Source organism: Cryptomeria japonica, chromosome 11 (assembly GCF_030272615.1).
Source record: "Cryptomeria japonica chromosome 11, Sugi_1.0, whole genome shotgun sequence".
NCBI classification, from domain to species: domain Eukaryota; kingdom Viridiplantae; phylum Streptophyta; class Pinopsida; order Cupressales; family Cupressaceae; genus Cryptomeria; species Cryptomeria japonica.
In genome coordinates, this window is record NC_081415.1 from 66,756,975 (window position 1) to 66,764,457 (window position 7,483).

The 7,483-nt window shown below is 36.6% G+C and overlaps 1 protein-coding gene across 2 annotated transcripts in view; it reads left to right on the forward strand.

The window, feature by feature from the left end:
- LOC131042535 (uncharacterized) overlaps positions 1-5,378 on the forward strand; it is a 29,422-nt gene extending 24,044 nt beyond the window's left edge. For both annotated transcript variants that reach the window (XM_059214844.1, XM_059214845.1), the window contains 2 exons: positions 4,477-4,576; positions 4,678-5,378. The gene's annotated coding sequence lies outside the window, so the exon portion shown is untranslated. The remainder of the gene's footprint in view (positions 1-4,476; positions 4,577-4,677) is intronic.
- Positions 5,379-7,483: the final 2,105 nt, after the last annotated feature.

A 7,483-nucleotide genomic window follows, 5' to 3' on the forward strand; every position in this document is an offset into this window, starting at 1 on the left:
GGAATCACAAGGGGACTTACACTTGATGACTGAACGTCTGATTTGCTGGAATCACGAGTCCTATTTACTAACTGGAAGACAAACAAATGGCAAAAGATGCAAGGTTCAGGAAGTCTACTCTAATACCTAGAATGTGAGAAGACGGGTGAATGACTAGGTGGATTCCTACTGGCTGGGTCTCACCATCAGGCTGAACAATTCAACACCAACTCAGTGCGATCTTCTAAGGGATGCTTCAAATATGTTCAAATCGTACACCATCTGACAATGATCACCATTCAAGATAATGCATGAACAATGGATGTGTAACGACTTAAGATTAAGCTCATTTCATTCCAGTTGACCACACAAGGCGTCCTTACAATCAGTAGGAGGCTAGTGGTATGGATTAAACGGATTCCACACAGGTGCATTCAACAATTTCCTTCATTCGATCTAATCATCTACCATCTAGAATTGAAGATTCAACAAGAAACCATGCATATTGCAAGAAACGACACACTTCACCATTACTTCAATGAAAATGGAGTTTGTTTACAATCAATGGCAAAAATTTATTGCCTTGTCCTCCTATTCTACTCTAACTGCTATTTTATCAACTAACTATCCACTGTTAGCTAACTATTCCTCCTCTAACTACTCTCTATTATCTATTACAAATGAAGAGCCAGGGCTTATATAGTGCCCTTAATACAATTCAATGGCTAAGATCAATTTGAGATCAATGGCTAAGATTCTACAATGAAAACCCTAATTAGGGTTTGTTACAACAAACTCAATTCTGACCAATGAAATAATTGTATTAATTGGACACATGTCTTCTCTGGAAAGTTCGACCAATGGATAGCTGGGGTAGGTACATCGAAGTTTGTGCCATCTCCCATGAGTTAGGTACATTGAATCTGGACATGCTGAGGTGGACCACACCGACTGGAGAAGTGATGACTGGGATGCCACCTCATCTGACACTTGGTTGATGCCAATTTGATGTTGCTGAGAAGCTAGCTTTAATTAACTCTTCTAAAACTATCTGCTTCTTCAACGAACCCTTGCTCTAACTTCTTTTGTCTTTGATGTGCAGGATGATTGATGTACCTCGCCTTGGAATGCTGGATTGGAAGAAGTTATTCCTGATGATGCTTGACCGAGGAAGGTCGTCTTTGTCGATGCTAGACTGGAGGAGGTTGCCCTTATCCTTGCTTGATCTTCTTTGATGATACTGAGCTGGAGGAGATCATCCTTGTCCTGGACCGAATCTTCTTTGATGAGAACCTGCCGACTTGTAGATCCTTCGGGCTTTGGAGTCGCCATCTTGATACCTACACAACATTTCAAAATTAGTCCTTGAGCATTAAAGGGTAGAAAATAAGACTCAAAAAGAAGATTTAAGATATTAATTAGGAAACTTCATGATAAATCTAGAGTTATCATTTCCTAATTAACTAATCAACACTTAGACTTTTCTAAAAAAAAGTGCCCAAAAATCAAGTCTAGAATATTAAGATAATTTCGCCATACCTCCTCTTGAGTACTTTTAAAAAAACTTGACAATGATGAAAGAAAAAACTAGACTTTGATGGATAAGGCCTAGATTATAGTCCTCCCTTGGATGGATTGCGCCTCCTCTAGCTTCAAAAGAATAAATTCCACCCTCCTTAGTCTCCACACTTAGCAAAATTTCGCCTTCAATCTTCTGGATTTCGCTCCTCAAATTGCTCCTTAATTTCGCACTTTTAGAAGGGATGAATGAATGATTTGAACTTGAAACAATGCCCCCCTATTATATAGAGCGCTCACCTTCTTTCCTCCAAGGCCGACTTGGCAAAAGGGATAAAAAAATAAATAAAAATTCTTTAAAAAGGTGGCTGACTTACCATAAAGGCAAAATAATGCCTTGAGCACTCAACTTGTATTTTTTAATTTTTTTAAATTAATTTTAAATGCCTCCAAGATGCTCGTTTTGATTATTTCAAGATCAAAAATTAATTTTAAAAATGCCTCTAATTTAATGCGAATTTGATTTAATGTTTCCAAATGCCTCGAAGTTAGCAATTTTGAGGAGTATTAACGCTTGACTAAGGTATTAATGAAGAATATCAATAACTTCGCCCTGGACCCTTAGCAAGGGTCAAGAGCGATTTTTCAAATTAGGCCTTGAATACCTTATTTTTACACGTCCAAAACTTCATCTAGGCATCTTTTACTGGAGTTTGGGTTTGATTTCACTTGAACTTTGGAAGAAAATTGCATTTAGGATTTTTTCGCCCTGGACCCTCAGCAAGGGTCAGGAGCGATTTTGCAAATCTGTGCTTACTTCTTCATCAACTTTTCTTGAATCCACCCTTCAAGGCTAGGCAAAGGTCTTCTTCTTCCACTCCATCCAAGCTTGGTTCATTCCTGCAAGGCAAAATAGGGGATTTTCAAATTTTCGCCCTGGACCCTCAGCAAGGGTCAGGAGCGATTTTTCTTCCCTGGCTTAGAATCATCAAGTTTTAGAAGCAAATATTTATTCATCATGTTTTTGAAGGCCATTTTTACCCTAGTGCATCCTTGCCTTAGCCAAAACTCAAAGGAAATAGGTTGATTTTGCAATTTTCGCCCTGGGCCCTCAACAAGGGTCAGGAGCGATTTTTGCAATTTTGACTAAAAATCTACATTTTTCCAACTTGAAACTCCTTTGCAAGGTAGGTTCTCATCTTTCATCATGTTTTTGACACTTCATTTCAACCAAACCAAGCAAGAAAGCCTCCTTCTAAGCCTTTTCGCCCTGGACCCTCAGCAAGGGTCAGGAGCAAATTTTGCAATCTAGACTCAAAATGTTTCATTTTTCACCTTGAAACTTCTTTGACATTCCAAAACTAAGCAAAAATATCCCCCATAAAATTTTCACTCTAGACCCTCAGCAACGGTCAGGAGCGAAATTTTGGTTTCAAGCAAAATCCTTCATTCTTTCAAATTGATACTTTCTCAGGTGGGTAAAGGGAGATGTCCTCGTTTCATCTATGTCCAAAACTTGACTTTTTTTCATTGCAAGATGAGAGCCATTCAAAATTTCGCTCTGGACCTTCAGCAAGGGTCAAGAGCGATTTTACCTTTGTTGCCCAAAATTCATCAATTTTCATGCTTTCAAACCCTCAATTGCATCAAGTGACGTCCAATCTTCCTTCTGGGAGACCCTGCACAAAACAAGTTAGCCAAAATTACCCTAAACCCTAAAGTGAAAAATAAACTCAAATACAATTTTCGCCCTGGACCCTCAGGAAGGGTCAGGAGCGAAATCTCCATTCCAGGCTAAACTACTCAATTTTCAAGTTTGAAATCATTTCACAGGGCAAGGTAAGATCGTTTTCAAGGCCAAGAACAAGGTTTCAAGCTCAAACAAGGTGGCAAATGAAGTTTATAATGAATTTCGCTCTGGACCCTCAGCAAGGGTCGGGAGCAAAATTCCTAATCTTGGTCAAAATTCATCATTTTCTTCAAGGTTTTCAATCAATTCCAAAGTCCAAACAAAATGCTTTGCAAATCAAAATTTGGTCAAATAAGGCAAGGAATGGGTCCTAGATTGATTTTCGCCTTGGACCCTCAATAAGGGTCAGGAGCGAGATTCGCTTTGGACCTCCTGAGAGGGTCAGGAGCGAAATTCGCCTTGGACCCTCAGGAAGGGTCAGGAGCGAAACTTGACTTTTTGAACTCTCCGTCAGGAATATTTTATGGAATATAAGTATAACATTTAAGTATAAGTGTATACTTTAAGTTATATTCCATATATACTTTCAAGATGTTTGAGAGTGGTTTCAGACCTCTAGGAGCTATATTGCAAAATCTAGTTTTTGGAGGATTTTTAGTTTCCAAACTTAGTCAAATTTCAGGATCAGGACATTCCAGACTTAGCCAAATTTCAGGATCAGGACTTTCAGACTTAGCGAAATTTCAGGATCAAGACTTTCCAGACTTCATTTCAGGATCAAGACATTCTAGACTCCATCACTTATCAACTTGACCTAACTCAAGCAGAACCTGCTATCCAGGTGATCCCCCTGGCGACACCACTCAAAATGCAAAGGCTAACAGACAAAACCCTAAACACCTAGAAAACAAACCCTAAGAAGCAAAAAGCAGGGGTCCCCATTTGCAATGGGGCGATGTGTGAAATGGTCACAACAGTAACTATGGTTGGAACTTCAGATATAACTTAAGCTGTTTCTTGTAGCCGGGTTGAGGTTTATTGATCATTTCAACTTCTAAGTTCATTTATGATCTATCCATCAGTCACTTGAAGAGCTGATCCCTGCAATCATGCAATTACTGTGAAGATGATGCTCTGTATTACAGAATAGTGACCATATGTCACGATTTTTTTCTGTAATGCATTAGAGTCATGGTGGATGCTTTTTGCATTCATGAATATCTTGGTTTATAGTGTATAAGTGGCTTTCAGATTTTAATAGATGTCAAAATTTCAAATGTTTTTATCAGGAATGATTATGAGATGTTATTGGCACTTGATGATGACAACATTAATTGGAAGGGTGCATCACAACGGCATATAGACTGCTTACCCATATCAACTGTACAGGTGAATTCAATTTCCCCATTTTTAAAGGAAACTGGTTATCAAGTACTATTTTTGCTATACTTGTCTTTAACTTCAGCTGAGAATGTCTTGTTGCATTACAGAATGATATTTCAGATGAAGTCTGCTCCATTTGCTTAGAGATGCCAAAATCTGGAGAGGTTCTTCGACATTTGTTATGCATGCACAAATTTCATAGAGAGGTAGAGATTAAATTGTAATATCTTTTTTCTCAATAAGAGATTGTATCTACTTTTGTATTGAAAGCTACCAGTTTTCATGTTCTCATTAGTGTCAGAAGTTTGTTTTGAGACTAATGAGTTAATTTCTCATAGCCATGTTTATTTATGATTTTCTGTTACTTTGTTGTTTACATCTTGGCATGGTTGATTGCGGTGCATTGATCCCTGGCTTGCAAAACAAGCATCTTGCCCTATATGCAAGTTATCTATTTAAATACATCCTGTTTAGGAGACAGTTACCTTGACATGCAGAGCTGCACTTTATTTACAGAAGCATTTCTGATTTGATGACCAGGAGATATCAGCCACTAATGCTAATGAGAGTATCAAGGGCTCTTTTCTAATTATTTCGTAGTAATGTGGCCATTTGTATCTTTAGCACAGCCCAATGGTTTCTTGCCCTTGAGGTGCATTGCATAGTTGTGTTTACGAAATAGTTTCTCCTGATATGGACTGATTTTGTGTAATCCCCAAATTTCAAGTTCCATTGGAACTTCTATTCTATTAGTCTACTCTTATTGCTTCTAATACAAATTGCCCATTTGCTCCATCCCTTTAACCTTTGCTCTGTACTGTAATATTTAATATTGTTCATATGAGTTAAATAATTTAATGTTTTTGAAGTCATGGACATCCTTGGTTTGTAATTAAACTTCAAATGAGACAAAAATGAAACAACAACAACATTTAGTATTTTAAAAGTGTAGAAATTGACAACTTTCTTGAAGAAAAAACTATCTACATTGTGATGTGGCCACTCTACAGATGCATGTCCAGATTATTGCAGAGTAATGCAGATCGTGTAATTTTCCTATCTGTAATATAGATTTTGAAATCTTTGGTTGATGCTTGTCCAGAAAATATCCAATAACACCTACGGGTTGTACATTACAGCTATTTTCCTCAAGTACTATGTCTTCAAATTTGGCATTACTTGCCATTGTCAGCTCCTTTATTAATTGAGACTCATTTTTTAATCTTTCCCAAGAAAAATGCTTTAGAGGAGATTATATAGCAGTCCCATTTATGCTAACATCTTAAATGTATTTTTTAATTGTCTTACAATTTTGTTTAAGTTAGTCAATATTATTTTATTGACTCAGTAGCTAATTACTAAATTTGTATTACATTGCCCCCTTTTCCGTACGAGCAAAGTTTGGCATGCATCTGTAATTTCAAATTTGTATTGTATATCAGAACACGTGTTAACCAAGTTACTGGAATGGTTAATAATTTTAACATTTTAAGTTCCTATTAGAGATTTGGAAATTTTAACTTATTTCTGTAATATGACTGGGACATTGTATTATTGAACTTCATTTGCCGCATCATTTTCCATCTTTTTCTTGTTTGTTTATCACAACCCTTTCTATTGATATGATCGCTCTTTGCTACTGATTGTGGTAACATTTGGATCCACTCACCTGTCACCACCCCTTACAGACTAAAAATAAACATTCTTTTTTCCGTTGGTAAAACTAAATTACCCCTATAAATGGTAAGAATTATTAGTATTATGCTAAAAGGAAGTCTCTCAATTGACACGAGCTTATAAAATCGAGTCCATGAACCATAGAATCAAAGCAAATCTTACAGATTAATTTTCTATTGCAAGACAACATCAAGAATATGTGGCATAATGCCCTAACAGGTCTATTTAAAATTTATCTGCCATTGAATCAATCATGACAAGACAATTTAAAAAGTTATCTGCATACAAATCAATCACGACTGGTCTATTTTAGCCAGTTAGGAATTAATCCATGTGGACCCCTGTTTCCTATTATGTTACATCATCGCTGGCTTTTGTAGTAAGGCCAGTTTCTACATCTTGTTGATTTCTCTTGAACATTTGCATCTAGCTTTCATAGATGGCCTGGGAGCCATTCAGCATCTTCTTTGTGTTAAAATATCCACTAAAATGTGGGAAAAGGTATTTTATATATAATAGTGATCTTCAAGTTGTGCTTGACTGAATGCTAGCAGCTAGATGATCCTAACTACTGTATTTTCAAATCATCTTGCTCTCTGTATTGGCTACTACCCCAAGTTCTAGTAAAAATACTTATTTCTGCAGGTACCATCATTACTAACCATTGTTTTTCGTCTTGAAGAAGGAAAAAAGAAACTCCCTTATCTAAGCTTCTTAAAAATATGTATCTTTACAGTATGAGCTCTAGAGGAGAAAAATCTTAAACCTAGGATATTAAACTAATCCCAGTTATCGTCTTTGAAATGAAGCAGCATCATATGGTCTAATCTTTGCTAAACAAGTACAACCACACAAGGACCTTGATAAAGCTTTCCTAAAGATCACAAGACTTTAAACGACAGCTTCACCAAACTTTTGAAGCTGGAAAAGTTTGTTAATTATCTTTTGCTAGAAAATATTATTAACAGAAATGCCTTGTTTCTAGGCATGCTATATCTTCATATAAATGAGCTGTTTATGCTGGCTAACAATTTACATGAGGTAGGAAAATTTGTGATCACCAAAAGTACTTACAAATCACAAGAGAAAGCTGAGAATGTTCAGAAGTCCAAATAAGGGCTTGTTTCATCACCAACAAACTGAAGGCCTTTAAAATTTGCTATAAAATCATTCAAGGAAATGGAAAATTGCTGAGTTTGAACTTAAAATTATTCTCTTCTAGAAGTGAGACTCACC